This window comes from Bactrocera tryoni, unplaced genomic scaffold (genome assembly GCF_016617805.1).
Source record: "Bactrocera tryoni isolate S06 unplaced genomic scaffold, CSIRO_BtryS06_freeze2 scaffold_25, whole genome shotgun sequence".
Taxonomy (NCBI): domain Eukaryota; kingdom Metazoa; phylum Arthropoda; class Insecta; order Diptera; family Tephritidae; genus Bactrocera; species Bactrocera tryoni.
In genome coordinates this window covers 24,910,282-24,938,115 of record NW_024395977.1, presented here as the reverse complement: position 1 = coordinate 24,938,115, position 27,834 = coordinate 24,910,282, and the positions used below count along the sequence as shown (strand labels likewise).

At 38.2% G+C, this 27,834-nt stretch overlaps 1 pseudogene; it reads left to right on the top strand.

Moving 5' to 3' along the window:
• The first annotated feature begins 1,053 nt into the window (after window positions 1-1,053).
• LOC120780823 lies at window positions 1,054-15,140 on the top strand (annotated as a pseudogene).
• The last annotated feature ends 12,694 nt before the right edge of the window (window positions 15,141-27,834 follow it).

The window sequence follows — 27,834 nt, the reverse complement described above, 5'->3', positions numbered from 1 at the left end:
ATCGCCATTCACTTGGGAGTGGCCAGAAACGATTATTTTACATATGGCTCAAGCAGCTCACGACTTCCGGTCTTTGACCAAGTACTCTCTGGGTAGCCTAGGTACATCCGTTTGAAGGCGAGCTAAAGTGAGAAAGCGAAACATCCCCTGCATAGGGTTGTGCGCTGGGTTTGGGACCCGCCACGTAAAAATCAGTACCAATGAAAAAGACAAAACAGCCTCGGATGAGAGACCCCCCTTTTGATGACGACCATGGCAAACGAAATAAGGACTACGATATAAGGGCATGCACCTGGAATGTCCATACCCTTAATTGGGAAGGTGCCGCTGCCCAACTGGTTGATGTCCTCGCGAAATGAAGGCTGACATAACCGCCGTCCAAGAAATGCGACAAGGACAGCGACGAGTAGGTCCTTGTGACATTTACTACAGTGGCCATATAAAGGAGCGCAATTTTGGTGTTGCATTCGTTGTGGGAGAGAGACTCCGTCGCCGAGCCCTATCATTCACTCCAGTGAATGAACGTCTAGCCACAATACGCATCAAAGCGAGGTTCTTCAACACATCGCTGATTCGCGCCCACGCCCCGACAAAAGAGAAGGACGTTGTGACCATCGATAGATGGAAGACACGTCTCCAGTGTTTTAGATGTGTGTGCGCTCCGAGGTCCTAACATCGACTCAGACCACTATCTTGTTGCAGCTAAGACTCGCACCCGCCTCTGTGCAGCAAAAAACGCACGCCACCAAACCCAAAGACGGTTCGACGACGAGAAGCTGCAATCACAACAGACAGCCGAACGATTTTCTATTCGGCTTCCACTCCTGCTCTCTGAGAGCACTCGTCAACAACTCGGTATAAGGGAACTGTGGGATGCCATTTCAAACTCCTTACGTACAGCTGCAACCGAAACCATTGGTTTTCGGAAAGTGCAAAAGAACAGCCTACCTCGCAACGTTACGATCGACCACTACACATGCGGGATGGGATAGATACCGAGAGTTGAAGAGGGAAGCGAGACGCATTTGCAGACAGAAAAAGAAAGAGGCCGAAATGCGTGAGCTGACCGACAGTGGTAATGCTCGAAAATTCTACGAAAAAAGGCGGCAGATTAAAGAAGGTTTCAAGACCGGAGCACACTCTTGCAGAACCCCCAAGGGTAATCTAGTAACCAATGCCCAGAGCATACTTAAATTATGGAGGGAACACTTTTCTAGCCTGCTGAATGGCAGTGAAAGTGCAAAGCCAGGAGAAGGCGAACCCGATTCCCCAATCGATGACGATGGAGCAGACGTTCCATTACCCGACCATGAAGAAGTTCGAATAGCAATTGCCCGCCTGAAGAACAACAAAGCGGCAGGGGCCGACGGATTGCCGGCCGAGCTATTCAAACACGGCGGCGAAGAACTGATAAGGAGCATGCATCAGCTTCTTTGCAAAATATGGTCGGACGAATGCATGCCCAACGATTGGAATTTAAGTGTGCTATGCCCAAACCATAAAAAAGGAGACCCCACAATTTGCGCCAACTACCGTGGGATAAGCCTCCTCAGCATCGCGTATAAGGTTCTATCGAGCGTATTTTGTGAAAGATTAAAGTCCACCGTCAACAAACTGATTAGACCTTATCAGTGTGGCTTTAGACCTGGAAAATCAACAACCGACCAGATATTCACCATGCGCCAAATCTTGGAAAAGACTCGTGAAAGAAGAATCACACATCACACACCACCTCTTCGTCGATTTCAAAGCGGCTTTCGACAGCACGAAAAGGAGCTGCCTTTATGCCGCGATGTCTGAATTTGGTATCCCCGCAAAACTAATACGGCTATGTAAGCTGACGTTGAGCAACACGAAAACCTCTATCAGGATCGGAAAGGACCTCTGAGAGCCGTTTGCTACCAAACGTGGTTTCAGACAAGTCGACGCCCTATCTTGCGACTTCTTCAATCTGCTGCTGGAGAAAATAATTCGAGCTGCAGAACTTAATGGAGCAGGTACAATCTTTTATAAGAGTGTACAGCTGCTGGCGTATGCCGATGATATTGATATCATCGGCATCAACACCCGAGTTAAGTGTGTAAAGCCAAAATTAAATATAACACAAAGTTGTTATAATTAACTGCACTCTACTTTATTGGTTCTTCTGAACTTAACTGAAAATGTTAATATCACTACTCTTTATAATAATAAAAATTGTTAAGCTGTTATACTGTAACATATTGTTTATTTGTTTGAGTACATTATTTGCATATGCAGAATTTACTGGTCAGTGCTCGAAAAGTAATCTAAACAATAATAAAGTGAACGACCCTTATGCAAGCAAATTGCGTAAGTGTCGTTCTGTACATAAATAGAGTAAGTGTCGCTACAAAGTAATTAGCGACAATAATAAGGACTGCTTTTTTATGCTTAATCGGCATGTCTTACTTCTGATTGTTTATATTTTCGTGCCTTGGTTTTTTTAAGTATGAAGGCTAAGCCTTAGCTATGGTTTTGGAGTTGGAGCTGCCGTCGTTGTTACTGACGTAACTCCCGCGCCGTTAGTTCTGCTTTCTCCAGCAAGACGAAATATCTCCCGTCATCAAACAAACAGTCGTCGCACTCGCGACTTGGCGCTCGCGTAATTGCTGGCAGTCATAACTTTGAAGTTGTAGATAATTTCGTCTATTTAGAAACCAGCATAAACACCACCAACAATGTCAGCCTGAAAACCACCGCAGGATAACTCTTGCCAACAGGTGCTACTTCGGACTGAGAAAGCAATATAGAAGTAAAGTCCTCTATCGACGAACAAAAGCCAAACTCTATAAGTCACTCATAATTCCCGTCTTGCTATATGGTGCAGAGGCTTGGACGATGACAATATCTGATGAGTCGACGTTGCGAGTTTTCGAGAGAAAAGTTCTGCGAAAGATTTATGGTCCTTTGCGCGTTGGCCACGGCGAATAACGCATTCGATGGAACGATGAGCTGTACGAGATATACGACGACATCGACATAGTTCAGCGAATAAAAAGACAGCGGCTACGCTGGCTAGGTCATGTTCTCCGGATGGACGACAACACTCCAGCTCTGAAAGTATTCGACGCAGTACCCGCCGGGGGAAGCAGAGGAAGAGGAAGACCTCCACTCCGTTGAAACGACTACGTGTAGAAGGACCTGGCTTCGCTTGGAATATCCAATTGGCGCCACGTGGCGAAAAGAAGAAACGACTGGCGCGCTGTTGTTAACTCGGCTATAATCGCGTAAGCGATGTCTACGCCAATTAAGAAGAGAAGAAGTACTTAGCTATGACACTGTATACGTATGTATGTTTTCGCTTTTCGATGGTTCGGTACGTGACAGTGATCCAATTACTCCCTTTTTTTTGCCAAAGGAGTTTATCAATTTATAAATTTTTACTCAAGCTACAGCTTGCGCTGACGTACGAACCGAAAACCCGGACGGTCACCCGGATTTCAACTTGTCCAAATCATTTATACTTGTATATACATAACAATTTCTATCTATATTGGTGATGCGGACAATTATAAAAATAAAAACGTTACAGTGGTCAAAAAACATAATAAAAAAGAAAGTGTTTAATCATACAAACCTAAGTGCAGTGAAATTATATAAATGTATAAAAATTTTACAAATATAATGTGTCCAGACTAAGGAAAATAAAATACGAAAGATATCAGTGATAGCGAAAAAAGTTATGAATGGTCAGAAATGAAAAAAGTGTATATGACGGGTGTTGCAAGTGGAGGTACTTTTTCCACTAGAACTTTTTAACAGATCACGCGTGACTCGTAGGGCCACTTAACAATAATTAACAGAATTTCTTTATCAGATATACAAATCGAGTTGGAGGTTTTGGAATAGGCACATCAGCACTATGTAACATGGGACTGTTGGTCGAAGACAAGTTTGGACGCTGAGTAGTGAAAATAGTGACGCTATGCACAATTCATACCGCACGCTCGGTACACCTTATTTGAGTCAATGCTCAATTTATACTATTTTAGTCCGTGCTTTGATTGTTTAGACTTTTTTGTCTTGCTTCCTAACGTTCTTTATTCGGCCTTGAAAATGTGTCCTACTAGCAGCTTTGCTTTGACTTGCATCTTCTGTTTGCGGTATATCTACGTTAAACATTATTTTAAAAATGGATTCATCCATTTTATCTTCTTTCCACCCCATAGCCTACACCTTTTTTATATGCGCACTTCTTCTATGGCTTAGAGAGTGATTGCCTCCATCTACCATGATAGCGAAATGGTCACTGGCCGCATGCATATCATACAACTCTGTCGTTCGATCAAAGATTTACTTGCAAATGTTATGTCTATAACAGAAACACGACCAATATTTTCAAAGATGCTTCTACATCCTGAGTTTAGCGGTACAATATCCAACTGACCAGAAGGCTTTCAGTAAAGCATGCCATCGCTGATTCGTGTTTTCGCTTCCCATTGTAAGGCCCACAAATTGAAGTATTCTGATATTCCAGCTTATATTTGGGTTAGTTGTATGAGCCTCTCTAACGACTTAATCAATAATTAATTTCAAAATAAGAAGACCCATGTACTAAAGCTCAGCTCGGCTATTCTGGGGTCAGCGGATGGCTGAACGGCCTCCTGATATGAAGGTTAGCTGCAAATGTTTCAGTAAGCAGTATCCAATCGAAGAAGCAGAGATGAAGGGTTTAGTTTAAATGTGTACATCTGCCCAAAGTTAAGTTTCTGTGATGGGGTGAATCGCCACCGATTAATAAGTGTCAAACCAACAAAATTCTGAAAGCGAGAGTGACTCAGACTGATCGGCTTACCGGGCAGCGTCTTTTTTCAGTTGGTCTTAAGTCAGGAAATTTAAAAATCACTTAACTACATTTATTTACTATATCTCAACTATCTAATCAAATCTTAGTGTATCGGCTCCTAACGGCAATCACTACTATTTTAATAAACAGCTTTTTTTCAGAAAAAAAGATTAAAATGCGTCTTAGAAAAGACAGTGGAGGCAAATGTAACGGGATCTTTTGAATGTACAATTTAAGCTCAATGCAATGACATAAAAATATATACATATAGAACAGTTATAACTAACAAAAACCAAACATTAATTTGGACATAGCTCAGGTATACTTAAGAACATATTGTCAAGTAAATTTATGAATTTCATACACTGAAGAACAATTCCTCATTAAGCTTGTTAAAAAAACAAATATTTATAGGATAATGATAAATAGAGATAACTCTTATAAGTATGTATATGGTATAAGGCCAATAGGAAGCTTGAAATTTGTGAATTAGGTATTAGGCTGTAATTCCGGGGTTTCATTAAGGGGGTACTCTCATGTTAACGCATACATTTTACCACTTTTTAGGACATTTTTTTATGCGACAACAAAATTCAATCATTTTAATTTTTTAATGTATTTTTATTTGTATTTTGAAATGTACATAAAAATTTTTTTTTCATTTTTTACATTTTTAATATATTTTTACTTTACTACTTTAAATCAAAGTAGTCCGCAACAAAAAAAAGTAGTTCACTTGTCATGGTGATAGCGGCTGTTCATGTTATCTGAAATAAAAGAATCGAATGGATTAATATTCAGTAGTTCTGCGGCTATCGTCCTTACCAAATATAATCAATTTCATTACAAAAAAGTCGAACTTCAAAAAAAAGACACGAAAATCGTTTTTTTTTCGTTAAAAATCGTTTTAAAAATATATGAAAATATTTTCGAAAATAAACAATTCTAGTAGGGACGATAACCATAAATGAGTAGAAAAACATATGTAAATTTTAAAGCAATCGGTTGAATAATTTTTTTTAAGACCATGACAGTTTCAGAAAATGATGATTCGAGAAAAATGCGTTTAGAAACGTAGCAGCTGCAGACTTGTTATGGCGCCTGGTAGACAGTCGCTTACGACACGTCAGCGACTGTGAGCTGTAACTTATCAAATACTATGAATTTCGGTCTGAATTTTTCACAGCATGTTTTCAATAGGTTTTACTGTCAAAATATAAAGAAAACAAGTAAGGAAGGGCTAAGTTCGGGTGTCACTGAACATTTTATACTCTCGCATGATAAAGTGATAATAATTTACAAATTTTTTTTATTTTGTAGTAAAATTAATTAGATTAGATTAATTTGTGTATTTTGAGTATTGAATTGTATTTTCATTTCCTAATGTACATATACATATATTATACAGAGAAGGCGTCAGATGGAATTCAAAATAGCGTTATATTGGAAGAAGGCGTGGTTGTGAACCAATTTCACCCATATTTCGTACATGTCATCAGGGTGTTAAGAAAATATTATATACCGAATTTGAAATCGGTGAAGTAGTTCCTGAGATATGGCGCCACGCCCATTTTCAATTTTTAAAAAAATCCTGGTTGGAGCTTCCTTCTGCCATTTCTTCCGTAAAATTGAGTGTTTCTGACATTTTTTGTTAGTCGGTTAACGCACTTTTAGTGATTTTCAACATAACCTTTGTATGGGAGGTGGGCGTGGTTATTATCCGATTTCTTCCATTTTTGAACTGTATATGGAAATGCCTGAAGGAAACGACTCTATAGAGTTTGGTTGACATGGCCATAGTAGTTTCCCAGATACGTACAAGAAACATAGTAGGGGGCGGGGCCACGCCCACTTTTCCAAAAATTACGTCCAAATATGCCCTCCCTAAAGCGATCCTTTGACAAATTTCACTTTAATATCTTTATTTATGGCTTAGTTATGACACTTTATAGGTTTTCGGTTTCCGCCATTTTGTGGGCGTGGCAGTGAGCCAATTTTGCCCATCTTCGAACTTAACCTTCTTATGGAGCCAAGAAATACGTGTACCAAGTTTCATCATGATATCTCAATTTTTACTCAAGTTGCAGCTTGCACGGACGGACGGACGGACTCTACTCGTCACCCTGATCACTTTGGTATATATAACCCTATATCTGACTCTTTTAGTTGTAGGACTTACAAGCAACCGTTATGTGAACAAAACTATAATACTCTCCTTAGCAACTTTGTTGCGAGAGTATAAAAATCGATCTTTCGAAGTGATTACATGAGAATACCCCCTTAAGGCACTTATACACTCTCAACAATGTACGGTGTATGGAGTAAAGTGAGCCCAATCTTCGAAAATAGTGATATTAGTATATCGAGACAAGGGCAAGTTTTCAGAAGATTTTGTCTATTTTAGGCGCAAAGAAACATTGTTATCAGTAAAACACTCTCTTTTGTTTCCGTTTTCACTAAGATAACGCACATGCATATTGACCATTATATATTATGTTGCGTAAAATTAATTGGAAGTTCGAAAATCGTTGTATTAGGTATATAGAGGCACAGAGATTTCCTGATTGTTATCAGGAAAGGATATGCTCAATATATTCGAAACGTTCAATAAAGGAACTCTTCTTTTTCTTCTTAATTGACGTAGACACCGCTTACGCGATTATAGCCGAGTTAACAACAGCGCGCCAGTCGTTTCTTCTTTTCGCCACTTGGCGCCAATTGGATATTCCAAGCGAAGCCAGGTCCTTCTCCACTTGGTCCTTCCAAAGCAGTGGAGGTCTTCCTCTTCCTCTGCTTCCCCCGGCAGGTACTGCGTCGAATACTTTCAGAGCTGGAGTGTTTTCGTCCATCCGGAGAACATGACCTAGCCAGCGTAGCCGCTGTCTTTTTATTCGCTGAACTATGTCGATGTCGTCGTATATCTCGTACAGCTCATCGTTCCATCGAATGCGATATTCGCCGTGGCCAACGCGCAAAGGACCATAAATCTTTCGCAGAACTTTTCTCTCGAAAACTCGCAACGTCGACTCATCAGATGCTGTCATCGTCCAAGCCTCTGCACCATATAGCAAGACGGGAATTATGAGTGACTTATAGAGTTTGGCTTTTGTTCGTCGATAGAGGACTTAACTTCTATATTGCTTACTCAGCCCGAAGTAGCACCTGTTGGCAAGAGTTATCCTGCGGTGGTTTTCAGGCTGACATTGTTGGTGGTGTTTATGCTGGTTTCTAAATTGACGAAATTATCTACAACTTCAAAGTTATGACTGCCAGCAATTACGCGAGCGCCAAGTCGCGATTGCGACGACTGTTTGTTTGATGACAGGAGATATTTCGTCTTTCTGGAGAAAGCAGAACTAACGGCGCGGGAGTTACGTCAGTAACAACGACGGCAGCTCCAACAGCAAAACCACAGCTAAAGCTTAGCCTTCATAATTAAAAAACCAATGCACGAAAATATAAACAATCAAAAATGAAACATGCCGATTAAGCATAAACAGCAGTCCTTATTATTGTCGCTAATTACTTTGTAGCGACACTTACTCAATTTATGTACAGAACGACACTTACGCAATTTGCTTGCATAAGGGTCGTTCACTTTATTATTGTTTAGATTACTTTTCGAGCACTGACCAGTAAATTCTGCATATGCAAATAATGTACTCAAACAAATAAACAATATGTTACAGTATAACAGCTTAACAATTTTTATTATTATAAAGTGTAGTGATATTCACATTTTCAGTTAAGTTCAGAAGGACCAATAAAGTAGAGTGCAGTTAATTATAACAACTTTGTGTTTATATTTAATTTTGGCTCTACACACTTAACTCGGGTGTTGATGCCGATGATATCAATATCATCGGCATACGCCAGCAGCTGTACACTTTTATAAAAGATTGTACCTGCTCCATTAAGTTCTGCAGCTCGAATTATTTTCTCCAGCAGCAGATTGAAGAAGTCGCACGATAGGGCGTCGACTTTTCTGAAACCACGTTTGGTAGCGAACGGCTCGAAGAGGTCCTTCCCGATCCTGACAGAGGTTTTCGTGTTGCTCAACGTCAGTTTACACAGCCATATTAGTTTTGCGGTTTTGATACCAAATTCAGACATCGCGGCATTAAGGCAGCTCCTTTTCGTGCTGTCGAAAGCAGCTTTGAAATCGACGGAGAGGTGGCGTGTGTCGATTCTCTTTTCACGCGTCTTTTCCAAAATTTGGCGTATGGTGAATATCTGGTCAGTTGTTGATTTGCCAGGTCTAAAGTCACACTGATAAGGTCCACTCAGTTTGTTGACGGTGGGCTTTAATCTTTCGCACAATACGCTCGATGGAACTTTATACGCGATGTTGGGGAGGCTTAACCCGCAGTAGTTGGCGCAGTTTGTGGGGTCTCCATTTTTATGGTTTGGGCATAGCAGACTTAAATTCCAATTTTTGGGCATGCTTTCGTCCGACCATATTTTACAAAGAAGCTGATGCATGCTCCTTATCAGTTCTTCGCCGTCGTGTTTGAATAGCTCGGCCGGCAATCCATCGGCCTGCTGCTTTGTTGTTCTTCAGGCGGGCAATTGCTATTCGAACTTCTTCATGGTCGGGTAATGGAACGTCTGCTCCATCGTCATCGATTGGGGAATCGGGTTCGCCTTCTCCTGGCTTTGCACTTTCACTGCCATTCAGCAGGCTAGAAAAGTGTTCCCTCCATAATTTAAGTATGCTCTGGGCATTGGTTACTGGATTACCCTTGGGGGTTCTACAAGACTATGCTCCGGTCTTGAAACCTTCTGTAATCCGCCGCCTTTTTCGTAGAATTTTCGAGCGTTACCACTGTCGGGCAGCTTAACAAGCTCTTCATACTCACCCATTTCGGCCTCTTTCTTTTTCTGTCTGCAAATGCGTCTCGCTTCCCTCTTCAACTCCCGGTATCTATCCCATCCCGCACGTGCAGTGGTCGATCGTAACGTTGCGAGGTAGGAAGCCTGTTTTCTCTCCGCTGCGACACAGCACTCCTCGTTGTACCAGCTGTTCTTTTGCACTTTCCGAAAACCAATGGTTTCGATTGCAGCTATACGTAAGGAGTTTGAAATGCCGTCCCACAGTTCCCTTATACCGAGTTGTTGACGAGTGCTCTCAGAAAGCAGGAGTGCAAGTCGAGTAAAAAATCGTTCGGCTATCTGTTATGATTGCAGCTTTTCGACGTCGAACCTTCCTTGTGTTTGTTGAGGTGCGTTCTTTGCTACACAGAGGCGGGTGCGAATCTTGGCTGCAACAAGATAGTGGTCCGAGTCGATGTTAGGACCTCGGAGCCTACGCACGTCTAGAACGCTGGAGACGTGTCTTCCGTTTATCACAACATGATCGATCTGGTTGGTGGCTTTTCGATCCGGAGACAGCCAGGTAGCTTGATGCATTTCATATACTGGAATCTAGTACTACGGATAACCATATTTCGGGCCCCGGCGAAGTCGATCAGTCGCGATCCATTTGGGGATGTTTCCTCGTGCAGGCTGAATGTACCGACTGTAGTGCCAAAGATACCTTCCTGGCTAGACGTTTAAACACCGGAGTGAATGATAGTACTCGGCGACGGAGTCTCTCTCCTACAACGAATCCCACACCAAATTTGCGCTCCTTTATATGACCACTGTAGTAAATGCCACAAGGACCTACTCGCCTCAGTCCTTGCGCCGTCCATCACATTTATTGGACGGCGGTGATGTCAGCCTTTATTTTCACGAGAACATCAACCAGCTGGGCCGCGACACTTTCCCACTTAAGGGACCGGATATTCCAGGTACATGCCCTCAAATCGTAGTCCTTATTTCTTTTGCCATGGTCGTCATCAAAAGGGGGGTATCTCATTCGAGGCTGTTTTGTCTTTTTCATTGGTACGGTTGTTTTTGCGTGGCGGCTCCCAAACACAGCGCACAACTGTGAAGGGTGTGTTTCGCTTACTCACTTTAGCTCGCCTTCAAAGGGATGTTCTTAGGTAATACGTACAACCGTTAGGTGAACAAAACTGTAATACTTTGTAGCAACTGGTTGCAAGAGTATACAAATGTTGTGAAAGAGTTCAACATAAATTATTTCACGGAATCGTGAATATTTATGATGATATTTGTTATTTTATAACGATGTATTCATACATATTCATATCAGGTCATAATTCCAGTTTGTTTTATAAGTATTTTTATTGACCCCAACACTATCTATTTTTTCTGATTTTCTTTAAGGTACCTAACATACCATCAATAATAAATAAGAAGTTCGAAGATCCTGATATTAGTTATATGGGGACTAGAGCAAGCTTTCCACCACCACACCAGAAGTTCGAGAAACATTCTATTAGGTATATCGGAGCTAAGGGAAATGTTTATTCATTTCAACCTTTTTTTGACCTACAGACAGGATTATCTATTAATTTCATTAATATATCTCACTCATTGACCGATATTTTCCGTAAAAGTCAGCCAAAGGCTCTGGGGCACACATTTATATTTTTCAGGGGACTTGAATAGTTAAAGGTAGTATTTGTGCAAAATTTTAACCCTTAGTAATTATTGGTGCTTGGTTTTTATACTGAAAAATAAAAAATCAGATAGAATTTAAGGTTGTGGTATACATGAAATGTGCTTAATTGTAATCCGATTTCGCTCATTTTTCATTAGAACATAATAATGTTAAGATAACATTACATCTCAAATTTAGTCGATATCGGTCCAGCAGGTCTTGAGGTGTGGATTTTCACCAAGATGTAGGCAGTGCTACGCCCATCGTTTTAGTCTGACTTATATGTAAATTTAATCTATTTGACGCATTTACTATATGAGCCCTTTAAAGCACAAGTGGTATAACTCAATTTTTTTTTTTTTTGAGTTAGCTTTGGTACTGTATTGAGGAAAATGTGTTCTATTTAATGCAATAACGTGGTAGCTTCTAGTTCCCATAGCAACCTCATAAAAAGCAGAAATTACTATTTCAGTGAATGCTGCCGCCTATTCGTTGACAGCACAAGTGGTATAATTGACAAATTCACCATTCGTGCAGTGAATTTCAAGGGAGAAAGACTTATTCTCAGTGTTTTTACACTCTCGCAACAAAGTGGCTAAGGAGAGTATTATAGTTTTGTTCACATAACGGTTGTTTGTAAGTCCTACAACTAAAAGAGTGAGATATAGGGTTATATATACCAAAGTGATCAGCGTGACGAGTAGAGTTGAAATCCGGATGTCTGTCTGTCCGTCCGTCCGTCTGTCCGTCCGTCTGTCCTTCCGTCCGTCCGTGCAAGCTGTAACTTGAGTAAAAATTGAGATATCATGATGAAACTTGGTACACGTATTTCCTGGCTCCATAAGAAGGTTAAGTTCGAAGATGGGCAAAATCGGCCCACTGCCACGCCCACAAAATGGCGAAAACCGAAAACCTATAAAGTGTCATAACTAAGCCATAAATAAAGATATTAAAGGCACGCAGGATCGCATTAGGAAGGAGCATATTTGGACGTAAGTTTTTTGGAAAAGTGGGCGTGGCCCCGCCCCCTACTAAGTTTTTTGCACATATCTCGGAAACTACTATAGATATGTCAACTAAACTTAATAGAGTCGTTTCCTTCAGGCATTTCCATATACAGTTCAAAAATGGAAGAAATCCGATAATAACCACGCCCATCTCCCATACAAAGGTTATGTTGAAAATCACTAAAAGTGCGTTAACCGACTAACAAAAAACGTCAGAAACACTAAATTTTGCGGACGAAATGGCAGAAAGAAGCTACACCCAGGCTTTTTTAAAAATTGAAAATGGGCGTGGTGTCGCCCTGATGACATGTACGAAATATGGGTGAAATCGGTTCACAACCACGTCTTCTTCCAATATAACGCTATTTTGAATTCCATCTGATGCCTTCTCTGTATAATATATACATTAACCAATACAATAATATATACAGGAACCAATGATGATAGCGGAATAAAACTTTACAAAAATACGGTATTTGAAAAATATGTAAATGACAGATAATGAAATCTCGATTATCACTTTATCATGCGAGAGTATAAAATGTTCGGTTACACCCGAACTTAGCCCTTCCTTACTTGTTTTGTAATAATTTCTTTAGATGGACTCAGGTGAAGATAACAGTAGTGAAATTAAGTATTAAGTGTTAAGCTGAAAAATGGCAAAATTTCTTCATTCGTTTGTTGTTGTTGTAAAACCCAATTTGGTGCTTAATCGAAAATGCTAATTCATGTCGTAATGTTTATACTTTCTCAAATAATTGAACGTAAACTTTGGTTTCAGCCGTTGGTTATCCCGGCTCCATAGAGGACAATGAAGCAGCTGCTGATGTGGAAGGGATACCCAGTCCTCATGAAAGTGGTGAAGCAGAGGAAAATGCAGAAGGAAGGCCAAAGAGAGCCCGGAAAAGGCAGAGAGAGGAACGGAAGCGAGAAGAAAGGAAAAGGAAGCGAAATTCGGGAGACTCTTACGTCACTAGAAAGGGAAAGCCAATTCCAGAGAAGTAATTTAGCAATCTCGATTGTAAATGCACCGAAAAGTGTTTTAACAAAATAACAGAAGAAGAACTAAAAAAAATATTCGAAGCATTTTGGAAAATAGGGACATTCTCTGCCCAAAATGCACTCATTTGTGCTCTTTTGAAACCAATATTACCGGTACGTCGTCGGCCAACCACCGCTGAGAAGAATCGAATAAGTTCAAATAGGTTCTATCATAATGTTGCTGGGGAAACCAAACAGGTTTGCAAGAGGTACTTCTTAGAAACATTGAAAATCTCAAATGGAAGAATGGCACGAGCTTTGGAGAAGGTCAAAATGGGCTATCCTCCAGGGGACCATAAACGGGGTGCCTGGTAACAAAACCTCCGATGAACAAATGGCACAAGTAAGAACCCATATTTCAGCTTTTCCTTCATACGAATCTCACTACACAAGAAAACACAACCCAAATAGGAAATATTTAGCCAAGAACTTAAATATACGACTTATGTACAATCTGTACAAGGAGCACGTTGAAAGCCAAGGCCTTCAGTCTGTTAGGGAGCATATATATCGAAGAACTTTTAATAACGAGTTCAATCAGCAATTTCACGCTTCACATAAAGACACTTGCGTCAAGTGTGATATTTTTTCTAATAAAGTAAAATACTCAACAGATGAAGAAGAAAAGAGAAAGCTCAAGCAGGACCATAAACTTCATTTACGGCGGCAGAACAAGCTCGCGATTCCATGAAGGCGGATGCTGAAAAAAGTGCTAACAATGACAGCTACTATGCATTCTCTTTTGATTTGGAGAAGTCCCTGCCTTTCCCGAAATTGGTGTCTCAACAGGCCTACTACACATGTAATATGTACGTATACAATTTAGGTTGCCATTAACTTTCAACGAAAATGGGGTTCATGTATTGTTGGGACGAAGTAAATGGTTCTAAAGGTTCACAAGAAATTTCATCGTGTTTAATTTAACACATAAAATTTAGAGCGACAGCAGCCGAACATGTGGTTATGTATAGCGACACATGCACAGGTCAAAACCGTAACTGGAAAATCGCTATGACGTTGATGAAATATGTCCAAAGTCCAGACAATAATGTAGAAATGATGGAAAGTGGACATTCATTCCTCCCCAATGACTGTGACTTTGCATCTATTGAAAATTTTGGTAAGTCGCAACAAATATTTACACCTGACGACTGGTATAGAACTATTGCGTTGTCAAGGAAAAAGAGTGCCTTTCATGTGACAGTTATGTCGATCGATAATTTTTTGTCAGTCGAAAACATGCTAAAAAAAATCACCAAAAGAAAAAAAGACTGTGAAGGCCAACCAGTATCGTGGCTGCAAATGCAATGGATACGCTACACAAAAAGTGAGCCATTTAAAATCCTTTTAAGGGAAACTCTATCTGAAAATATGCCGTTTTCAACATTGGATTTCAAGCCAGCAGGAAAAAAAGGACGACCAGTTAATGTTTGCATCATTGATCAGGGTAAGCTGTACACAAGAGCTCGGCCTATTTCAAAAGAAAAGAGGAAAGATACGATGGACTTGCTGCCATACATCCCTCCAGAACACCACAATTATTTCGAGGGGCTTGTTACTAGTGAGACTGCTGAAGATGTTGGCCCACTTCAGGAAGAATCTCAAGAAAGTGACGATGAATAAAAAAATATTTTTTCACTTGTTATACTGTCAATAATGAAATCAATTTAAGTTTTATTGATAATACATGAAAAATTAGATGAGAAAACGAAACAGATTTCAAACTATTTATAAATTAAATGAAATCTTAAAACCATTTACAGCACAAATGGTATAATTAATTTTCGGTACTCGATAAAACAAGAGTTAATGGACAAAAAGTTTCAAAAACATCAATTTAAGTTAAATAAGACCTTTTTCTGAAGTTTTATTGAAAAAAGTAGTCCAAAAGTTCAATATTGATTTTTATATACAACTTTTAGCAAACCCTTTAATATCTCGACAGAAGAAAAAGTGGAGTTATATCACTTGTGCTTTAAGGGGCTCATATGATAGTTATTGATTTACCGCACTTTTAGTTGCTTTTAACCAAACCATTATATGGGAGTGAGCTTGGTTATCATAAGATTTCACATAATTCTTATTTCCAAATGAAGTTAAATTTCTAATTAAATTGAAATTTTTTATGGCGATAAATAACACACAAGGCCAAATGTTGACCGTTTGTGGCTTAGATTTTGGTACACCACGCCTTCCCACGGACAACTTTCAGATATGATAAATTGGTAATTATTGGGTATGGACTGTAAAGAAATAACTATACATTACATAAAAAATTGTGAACAGTATTATACAAGTTAAGTTTTACTTTATTAAGTTCCAAAATGCAACTGACAACAAGTAAGGAAGGGCTAAGTTCTGGTGGACCCGAAAATATTATACTCTTGTAACTTACAATAATCAAAGCCAGGGAAATACTTTATGGTGTAAAACGTCAACCTGAGGATCGAAATCCAAGCAATTTTATGTAAATCGACCACTTTTGAACCCGACCCCTTTAGATTTTGCTGAAACCCATCCATCTTTTTCTACCCTTTGAAAAGCATTTTTGAGAATTTTTTCAAAATTTTTGTCCAACATCAAAAATAATTATGAAATTTTCAAAAAAAGGCTTTTTATTTTCAAATAGCCATACTTTTGTAGAAATTGACTTTTGGGGACCGTTTTTTTTTTAATTTTTGTTTTTGAATGAACTTTTCGAAAAAATGCACGAAAAAATTTAACACGATCAATTATATAAAATAATCGGTTTTTTTAAGTAAAATCGTCATTTTTTGGAAGTTCGCCATTTTTTGAAAGTTCGCCTTTTTTGGTTTTTTTTGTTTTTTCCTCAAAAAAAACTACAATTAATTTGACAACTATCCCTGCTAATCCCGGAGGGGGCCGATTTTTTTCTATTTTTTTTTTTTATTTTTGAAAATTTGACAATTTTTTTTTAAATGAAGGAAAGGATGGATAAGTTTCAGCAAAATCTAAAGGGGTTGGGATCAAAAGTGGTCGATTTGGTATGGAATACCCCGTATACATATTGTACTATATATAACTCCTATGCTGACAGTTACTGATAGCATATGGCAGTTGGGGTAGTATCGAACCGATTTTATCTTTTTTTTCCAATACCATATACTATTAACACGCTACATACTAAAAAACTTATCATATAGAGTACAGTCAACCGGGTATTCGAAAATCCTGGTATTAGTAATACGAAGGGTAAGTCAAGTTTTCGCTCAAATTTTTCTATTTTAGGCCCAAGACACACTATTATGAGTAAAACATTCCCTGTAATTATACTCTCGCAACAATGTTGCTAAGGAAAGTGTCATAGTTTTGTTCACATAACGGATGTTTGTAAGTCCTAAAACTAAAAGAGTCAGATATAGGGTTATATATACAAAAGTGATCAGCGTGACGAGTAGAGTCGAAATCCGGATGTCTGTCTGTCCGTCCGTCCGTCTGTCCGTCCGTCTGTCCGTCCGTCCGTGCAAGCTGTAACTTGAGTAAAAATTGAGATATCATGATGAAACTTGGTACACGTATTCCTTGGCTCCATAAGAAGGTTAAGTTCGAAGATGACCTATAAAGTGTCATAACTAAGCCTTAAATTAAGATATTAAAGTGAAATTTAGCACAAAGGATCACATTAGGGAGGGGCATATTTGGATGTAATTTTTTTAGAAAAGTGGGCGTGGTCCCGCCCCTCACTAAGTTTTTTGAACAAATCTCGAAAACTACTACAGCTATGTCAACCAAACTCTACAGAGTCGTTTCTTTCAGGCATTTCCATATACAGTTAAAAAATGGAAGAAATCGGATAATAACCACGCCCACCTTCCATACAGAGGTTATGTTGAAAATCACTAAAAGTGCGTTAACCGACTAACAAAAAACGTCAGAGACACTAAATTTTACGGAAGAAATGGCAGAAGGAAGCTGCACCCAGGCTTTTTTTAAAAATTGAAAATGGGCGTGACCTCGCCCACTTATGGACCAAAAACCATATTTCAGGAACTACTAGACCGATTTCAATGAAATTCGGTATATAATATTTTCTTAACACCTGATTGATGACATATACTTGAAATATGGGTGAAATCGGTTCACAAACACGCCTTCTTCCAATATAAACGCTTATTTTGAATTCCATCTGATGCCTTCTCTGTATAATACATACATTAGGAACCAATGATGATAGCGGAATAAAACTTTACACAAATACGGTATTTGAAAAATATGTAAATAACGGATAATGAAATCTCGATTATCACTTTATCATGCGAGAGTATAAAATGTTCGGTGACACCCGAACTTAGCCCTTCCTTACTTGTTTTTATTAAGATAACTCAAATATTGGCCTATATATATCTCTATATTAGGTATATGAGGGCTCAGGGAAGTACATACCAACATAGCATTGTCAGAAGTACTATCCCTGAATTTCAATTATATATCTCACACATTGACCGCTATATTCGATCAAAGTCGAATATAGGTACTGGGATCCGTATATTCGGAACGTAGGGTCTTGAACAATTTTGTTAGGATTTGAAAATTTTTTGGTCATAAAGAGACATATACTAAAGGCATTATTCGTGCAAAGTTGAATCCCTTTATGCAATTCAAGTGGAATTTAAAATTGTGCTATATGGGAAGTAATACATACTAAATTTTATCGAAATCGGTCAGACGGGTTCTGAGATATAGCATTTCGCCCAAAAGTAGGCGGTGGCACGCCCATCGTCCAATTTTTACCTCAGTCCCTATAAAGCCTTGTCATACCATCCCAACGGAAAATTTTTGCGTCTTTGGCGCATTTAGTTATTGATTTATCGCGCATTTAATAGTAGAGATATACGACGACATTGACATAGTTCAGCGAATTAAAAGACAGAGGCTACGCCGGCTAGGTCATGTTGTCCGAATGGACGAAAACACTCCAGCTCTGAAAGTATTCGACGCAGTACCCGGCGGGGGAAGCAGAGGAAGAGGAAGACTTCCACTCCGTTGGAAGGACCAAGAAGAGAAGGAACTGGCTTCGCTTGGAATATCCAATTGGCGCCACGTAGCGAAAAGAAGAAACGATTGGCGCGCTGTTGTTAACTCGGCTATAATCGCGTAAGCGGTGTCTACGCCAATTAAGAAGAAGAAGAAGTAGTTTTGAACAGTACCGTTATATGAGGAGTAAACGGGGTTTTCATCCAATTTTGTCCGTTTTCACACTATAGGTAGGAGTTTTTCTAGTAATTATGCTGAGTGAATTTGGTTGTTGTAGCTTTACTGGCTTAGGAGATATATACAATAAACTTATTATAATACAAGACTTTTTTCGTCACCATGATCATTTATATGTATATAATAGCCCTGATAGACGAGCAAAATTAATGCGCCTTAAGGGGATATTCTAATCTAGAAATTTGAAAAAATCAAAATTTTTTTCATAATTCGATAGTTTTGATGTTCAAAAATATCTCCCTAAAAGGATTATTCAAAACTCAAATTAGTTTCAAAGTTATAGTAATTTTAGTGACGTGGCAACCAGACCGGTTGAGCGAATATCGTATAACGTAAAACTTTAAACGCGTTTTTCTCAAAACTCCTTTTTTTTGATGCGGTAGCCACAATATCTCAAGTTCTAATCAGTCGATTTATTTGAAATTTGGCAGGAAAATTCTTTAAATATATCTCTATCACTAGAAGTAACAAAAAATAAAAATTTGAAATTTAAAATATTTTTCAAAAAATCGACAAAATTGAAAAGTTAGTGAAAAAATCTGCTTGTTTTTTGAGTAGCCGCCATTTTATGAAAAACATTTTTTTTAGTTTTGCTACTTCATGACAGCGACATTCGTACTCATTAAGAATCTGTCATTGTTTTTTTCAGATGACGACAAGGGTAGAAATGGCATGGCGATGAGGACACGGCCTCTTTTTCCCCCCCTATTCTTCAAGGTCGCATAACTCGATGAAAACAGATATTGTTTTTTTGAAATTTATTTTGTGTACGCTTCTAAGTTTAATAAACAAATGATAAAAAGACGGATAGTAAAAATATCTAGTGCTTCGTTTTTATTAATTGTTGAAAAAAGCTTGAAATTCGAGCCTGTAGACCAGAATTCGCATTGCAATTTTATGGTGACAGAGGGCAGACTTGTGCATTTAGACAGCTGATAGTGAAATTTGTTTATTTATTAAAAAAAAGTGAAATAAAAGTGTGCAAAAAAGTTAAGAATATTGGAAAAATGGATAGCAAACTATGCGTTGTTAATTTTCTGCCATCTAAAAATATTTTAATTTGTTTTTGTTAATATACTTGCACATAATTTAATTAGCAACATAAAAACTGCTTACCTCAGAAGCTGTAAACACAAAAATGGTGGCAGATTTCAAGCGACATTTGTCAAAAAATAGCAAAAATCGGCCGTTTTTGAGCAGTGTTGCCTACTCAAATTTGGTAAATTGTACATTACAAACTTGCATTAACATGGGTCAAATGCTCAAGTAAATGTAAATTAAGCCCGGTAATGCATATTAGCGATGTCGTCTGTCAGGGCTATAACCCTATATCTATCTTGATTAGTTTTAGGCGATACGTACAACCGTTAGGTAAACAAAGCTATAATACTCTGTAGCAACTGGTTGCGAGAGTTTAAAAAGTACCCTAATAGCCCTGACAGACGAGCAAAATTAATGCGCTTTAAGCAACGCTAATGCGCATTGAAATTTTATGGTGACAGACGGCAGACTTGTGCATTTGGACAGCTGATAGTGAAATTTGTTTATTTATTAAAACAAAAAGTGAAATGAAAGTGTGTGAAAAAGTGAAGAGTATTGGAAAAATGGATAGCAAACTGTGCATTGTTTATTTTCTGCCATCCAAAAATATTAAAATTTGTCTTTGTTAATATACTTGCACATAATTTAATTACCAATATAAGAACTGTTTACCTCTGAAGCTGTAAACACAAACAAGGTGGCAGATTGCAAGCGACATCTGTCAAACTATAGCAAAAATCTGACATTTTTAACCAATGTTGCCTACTAAATTCAGCCAAATGCAATTCTTGTGCATTACAAACTTGCATTCACATGGGTCAAATGCGCAAATAAATGTAAATTAAGCCCGCTAATGCATATTAGCGCTGTCGTCTGTCAGGGCTATAAGCTGGCTGTGGGTCAACAGCAGCGGCGTCGGAATTATTAGCGCTAGAGTTTAGTGGATATTCCAATTTATATATTTCTGATACTTGAAATGAGAGTTGGAGCGGATATTTGTTTCAACAAATTTCTTTAAGTTATTGAGCTTTAATAATGTTGCATTTAGTTTTAATAAGTTGTTTCAATGAATATTTGTTGTGTTAACTCTCCCTCCACAAATTCCTACTTGTCCTCAAGTAGGCTTTAAAAGTATGGTATGTTTTTAAATTTACAACCGGATCTACGAAAATTGTTTGTTTTATTCATGATTTGTGTCGGACGTTTTCCAATTTGTACGGTTAGTTTTTCCCTCGGTTTTATGCAGAATTTTTGTATTACAACTATTGCTATAATAATGGCCGATAATTGCCGATATTTATTTGGTCTAATTGTTTTCTATTTTTTATGTTTAGTGCCTGTAGGCATTCCAATGATAATATTTGTAGACTCGCAAATTCTATTGGAGTCGTTTGGATGAGTGGTGTTCTGGGTTTCAATATATGTAGGCTTCTCTTTATTGCTTAATTCTTTATTGTGAATACTTATGTTCTCATTCCAATAGTGTACGAAATATGTTCCTTTCCGATGACGGGTTATATTTTTTTGTATTAAACTGCCCTTAAAGTTGTTAAGTAGGATTATGCTGTTGTCAATCTCTTCGAGTATATGCTCTGCATTACAAAGTCGCACAGCGATTCTTTGCCCTCAATTAATTTAGAAAGCTGTTTAAATCTGTTTTACAAATTTTTATATTATTGGATATTTAACAATTTGGTACTTTTAACATAGAATTTTCTCACAAATATATTTCATCTGTTTCTAAGTGAACTATTAATTTGTTTTTTTTTTTACAACTGGTTTTATCAGTAGATTTGGATTTATTTCCTGATTATATTGTAATAATTGCTGTGTGTTGGAAATTTTAGATCCTAATCTGTTATTTTAATCATCGATTATTGTCTGCCCTTTATGTATGTTTTAATTTCTTTGCGGTCCTTATTATGATTTTCTAGGTCAGTTGCCAGCTTTTGTTTTAGAATATCTATGGTATTCTGTCTGCTTTTATCGTTTTTCTCAGGGTGCTCACATTTCTGCCGAAAAATATCTCTAGTGGGCGTTTTTTTTGTTACGGAATGTATAAAGTAATTGTATTCGTAGACAGCTCTGTCCAACAATTCGTCAAATTTACGATGTACCTGTTATTTTTTTAAGCATCTCATAATTTCTGAAAGGTTGGAATGAAATTTATACCTATCTGATCTTTCATCATGAAAGTAATTGTTGCAGAATTAATTCTGTTTCGTTTGCTATGTCTTCTACCTTCATTTAAGTAAATCTGATTTTAAAGGACCTGAATTGTTCTGGATACAGTGCTTGAATATGTCCCATTATGTCTTCTGTCAAGTAGATTTCATTTATTACTGAAAGTTTTAAGTATTTCCTCAATATTTTCATTAAATGGTCATCAGAATACAAGGCGCGTTCCAAAGTAAAAAAGGACTTTACAAAAAAAAAACAGAACAATTGGGTTTTTCGGCAAAATTAATTTATTTTATTCAAAATATTTTCTGCTTCAATACAGTTTTTTGCACGGTCCAAAAGCATGTCGAACGATTGTTTTAGCTCGTTGGCCGGTATGACCGTCAATAGTGCAAGTCTTTTGAATGGCCTCTACGTCTGCATAACACTTTCTTTTCACTTCATTCCAAATGCATTTTTCCGAAAAGGAAGAAGTTGCACGGTGCATACCAGGTAATACGGTGAGTGGTTAATGGTTAAAATGTGATTTATGGTTAAATAATCGTCCTTCCAATATTTGATTCTGAGCAATTTTTGGTCGTCAGTCAATTTGTGCGGAACAAACCGTGCACACACCTTTCGTAAGCCCAAATGTTCGGTCAAAATGCGATGAATCGATGTTTTGGAGATATTCAATTTCCATGAATTTCAAAAATAATTTCGGCTGATTTTTGATGAATTCACGCACAGTTTCAATGGAATTTCAGTGGAATTTTCATTATTCTAGAATTGATTTAAACATAATGATCTCCAATCGCTTAAGATAATGATTTCCATTCCTTTGTTGACTTTTTCACATGTCCAAGATATTGAATTTAGACCCATTGCATTGAGTTTTTTGCCTATTATGTACCTCATATGAATCAAATTGGTTGGCATTCTTCCCTTTTTTATACAAAAATTTCAAAATATAGCGAATTTCTTCATTATTTTCACTCATTTTTGAACCGCTGAAACTTTTTTTCGAATTCCCCGAATCTGTTTTGTTAAATGAAGCTTAAAAGCTCGCCTTTTCAACACTATATGGAAACACAATTAGATTAACACTGAAGATATACGGCTGCAACGACATCTATTGACAAAATACGAAAAAACTTTTTCGACTACCCAATATAAAAATCTACACCCTGTCCGGAAAGTATCGGGAACTCTCCATTTAAATCTCCCGCTTATATGGAAGACAGGTCCGTTTTTTTTTCCTAGGTTTATAGAACTGTTCTTAATTGCGATGCAAAAAATTAGCGCGATCTGTCAACCAGTGTGTTTACAGCAGTGGTTTGATTCTGGTAATTAGTGAGGGTCTAAAATGTTTAGTGACAACCAACCCTAGCTCTTATTAACATGTTTATTTTATTATCCTAGTTATTCGTTTCTGACATCTCACACGATAAAGGGATGAAAAGTTATGCGTTGCTTTGAAGAACGTCGAACGTCCTTCTGTACGAATGATTGGCGTCACTCTATACTAATGGGAAACAAAATAATCGTGTAATTTGAAATAGCAGAGGACTATACTAAACTGATCCGAGCAGGGATCGAACACGCGGCCTCTAGGATGGTAAAATCATACGGAAAGACAGAAAATATTAGATTTGAGTATATTGGTTTGGATTGACACCTTTGGTGTTTTATTTGTAAGATCAAACATTGAACTCAACAAAGAATCTTTAAATTCTTACAGCTGGTGGGAAAAAGTAAAGATCTTTCATGAGTGAGAATATATTCACTCTGCTTTTTATTTTGTATTTTCACTACTTATGTACAAATTTAAGAAACTATCTTAAATAACTACCCTGTCAGCCACGGCCAACCATTTTTCTCAAATATTTCAATAAAACTCCACATTTTTTCTCTATGCACTAACCCCAACGCACATTTTCGGGTTATTTTTTGTTTACATAAATGCGATGAAAAAAAGTTTCTTTCATTTCTTGATTTATTTGAATGAGTGTGAAGGACAAAACATAATTGTCAATAGTACCAACAGAAAATCCCAAAAAGGGTAATAAAAAAACGATTGAAAGACGCATGTCATTCGTGCACGTTCAACAAGAAGGTAAGTGAAGGAATTTTATGTGGTTTTTATACTCTCGCAACAATGTTGCTAAGGAGAGTATTATAGTTTTGTTCACATAACGGTTATTTGTAAGTCCTAAAACTAAAAGAGTCAGATATAGGGTTATATATACCAAAGCGATCAGGGTGACGAGTAGAGTTGAAATCCGGATGTCTGTCTGTCCATCCGTCCGTCCGTCCGTGCAAGCTGTAACTTGAGTAAAAATTGAGATATCATGATGAAACTTGGTACACGTATTCCTTGGCTCCATAAGAAGGTTAAGTTCGAAGATGGGCAAAATCGGCCAACTGCCACGCCCACAAAATGGCGGAAACCGAAAACCTATAAAGTGTCATAACTAAGCCATAAATAAAGATATTAAAGTGAAATTTGGCACAAAGGATCGCATTAGGGAGGGGCATATTTGGAAGCAATTTTTTTGGAAATGTGGGCGTGGCCCCGCCCCCTACTAAGTTTTTTGTACATATCTCGGAAACTACTATAGATATGTCAACCAAACTCTACAGAGTCGTTTTCTTCAGGCTTTTCCATATACAGTTGAAAAATGGAAGAAATCGGATAATAACCACGCCCACCTCCCATACAAAGGTTATGTTGAAAATCACTAAAAGTGCGTTAACCGACTAACAAAAAACGTCAGAAACACAAAATTTTACGGAAGAAATGGCAGCAGGAAGCTGCACCCATCCCTTTTTTTTTAATTGAAAATGGGCGTGGCCTCGCCCACTTATGGACCAAAAACCATATCTCGGGAACTACTAGACCGATTTCAATGAAATTCGGTATATAATATTTTCTTAACACCCTGATGACATGTACGAAATATGGGTGAAATCGGTTCACAACCACGTCTTCTTCCAATATAACGCTATTTTGAATTCAATCTGATGCCTTATCTGTATAGTACGAGTATATACATTAGGAACAAATGATGATAGCAGAATAAAACTTTACAAAAATACGGTATTTGAAAAATATGTAAATTACGTATAATGAAATCTCGATTATCACTTTATCATGCGAGAGTATAAAATGTTCGGTGACACCCGAACTTAGCCCTTCCTTACTTGTTTAACTATATTTTGCAAATAATTACTTAATTTCTTTTAATAGCATTGGAAATCAGAACTGAATTGTAAATAGCAGCAGCAGCAATATCATCAGAAGCAGCAAATATTTTTAGTTAAGTACGTATGTGAAAATAAGTGTGTGTAAACCCAACTCGTTTTTACACGGTAGATACGTTACTCAGAAATCCGTGTAAAAAAAACCGAGTAAAAAAAGAGGCGTTTCCTATAGTAAAATATGGGATACGTTTCATCTCATCTGAAAACCGTGTTATATGAAATAAATAACTATATTTGCTTTGAAAAACCGTGTAAAAAATGTTGAAAACTATAAAATTTCAGATATGCATTCAAATTGTATATTCTTATGGTATTTTTTTGAGCATTAAAACATAAAATACATACATAATTCATATAGGTGAAAAATTTGTAGATTAAACCAAAAACAAAAGAAATCTGTTAATCCAGAATTAAGAACAGAAGAATTAGAATTAAATTAAAAAAAAGGTAAAAATATTTACATAGCTAATAATTATTCGTCGCTACTTGATAACAAGCGCAATAGTTTACGACGAACTGGACTAAAGTCGGTATTATCGCTGGATATATCCATTTCAGCAATGTAAATATCATTCGAACAAAATGTGTAGGTAAGAGTTATCGAATAAGGTTACTGCTATATATGTTCATTTCAGCAATGGTACTAAGTGTGGTAAAAACAAACATAATTACAAGACAGTGAATTTGAATCCGTACTAGATTAAACAATTTTTACAAACAAAAATTTTTTTTCAACCGTTTAACTTCAAAACCGTGTAAAAAAAGAGTTGGGTGTACTTTGAAATTGGACTGCGCAGTCCAATATAATACGCAAAAATAAATACACACATACGTATGTATTTTACGCGTTTAAGGCGGCCTGCCACGACGTCAAAATCGTGCTTGGCGACTTTAACGCCAGGATGGGCAACGAAGGTATATTTGGCACTACGGTCGGTAAATTCAGCCTCCACAACGAAACATCCCCAAATGGGTTAAGACTGATTGACTTCGCCGGGGCCCGAAATATGGTTTTCTGTGGTACTAGATTCCAGCACAAGAAGATACATCAAGCTACCTGGCTGTCTCCGGATCGAAAAGCCACCAACCAGATCGATCATGTTGTGATAGACGGAAGACACGTCTCCAGTGTTTTAGATGTGCGTGCGCTTCGAGGTCCTAACATCGACTCGGATCACTATTTTGTTGCAGCTAAGATTCGCACTCGCCTCTGTGCAGCAAAAAACGCACGCCACCAAACAGAAGGAAGGTTCGACGTCGAAAAGCTGCAATCACAGCAGACAGCGGAACGTTTTTCTACTCGGCTTGCACTTCTGCTCTCTGAGAGCACTCGTCAACAACTCGGTATAAGGGAACTGTGGGACGGCATTTCAAACTCCTTACGTATAGCTGCAACCGAAACCATTGGTTTTCGGAAAGTGCAAAAGAACAGCTGGTGCGACGAGCAGTGCCGAGTCGCAGCGGAGGGAAAACAGGCTGCCTACCTCGCAACGTTACGATCGACCACAACATGTGCGGGATGGGATAGATACCGAGAGTTGAAGAGGGAAGCGAGACGCATTTGTAGACAGAAACAGAAAGAGGTTAAAATACGTGAGTACGAAGAGCTTGATAAACTGGCCGCCAGGAGTAATGCTCGAAAATTCTACGAAAAAATAGGGCGGCTTACAGAAGGTTTCAACACCGGAGCATACTCCTGTAGAACCCCCAAGGGTAATCCAGTAACCAATGCCCAGAGCATACTTAAATTATGGAGGGAACACTTTTCTAGCCTGCTGAATGGCAGTGAAAGTGCAACGCCAGGAGAAGGCGAGCCCGATTCCCCAATCGATGACGATGGAGCAGACGTTCCATTGCCCGACCATGAAGAAGTTCGAACAGCAAATAAACGTCTGAAGAACAACAAAGCAAACTATTCAAACACGACGGCGAAGAACTGATAAGGAGCATGCATCAACTTCTTTGTAAAATATGGTCGGACGAAAGCATGCCCAAAAATTGGAATTAAAGTTTGCTATACCCAAGCCATAAAAATGGAGACCCCACAAACTGCGTCAACTACCGTGGGATAAGCCTCCTCAACATCGCGTATAAGGTTCCATCGAGCGTATTGTGCGAAAGATTAAAGCCCACCGTCAAAAAACTGATTGGACCTTATCAGTGTGACTTTAGACCTGGAAAATCAAAAACTGACCAGATATTCACCATACGCCAAATTTTGGAAAAGACGCGTGAAAAGAGAATCGACACACGCCACCTCTCCGTCGATTTCAAAGCTGCTTTCGACAGCACGAAAAGGAGCTGCCTTAATGCCGCGATGTCTGAATTTGGTATCTTTGCAAAACTAATAAGGCTGTGTAAACTGACGTTGAGCAACACAAAAACCTCTGTCAGGATCGGGAAGGACCTCTCCGAGCCGTTCGCTACCAAACGTGGTTTCAGACAAGTCGATGCCCTATCGTGCGACTTCTTCAATCTGCTGCTGGAGAAAATAATTCGAGCTGCAGAACTTAATGGAGCAGGTACAATCTTTTATAAGAGTGTACAGCTGCTGGCGTATGCCGATGATATTGATATCATCGGCATCAACACCCGAGTTAAGTGTGTAGAGCCAAGATTAAATATAAACACAAAGTTGTTATAATTAACTGCACTCTACTTTATTGGTTCTTCTGAACTTAACTGAAAATGTGAATATCACTACTCTTTATAATAATAAAAATTGTTAAGCTGTTATACTGTAACATATTGTTTATTTGTTTGAGTACATTATT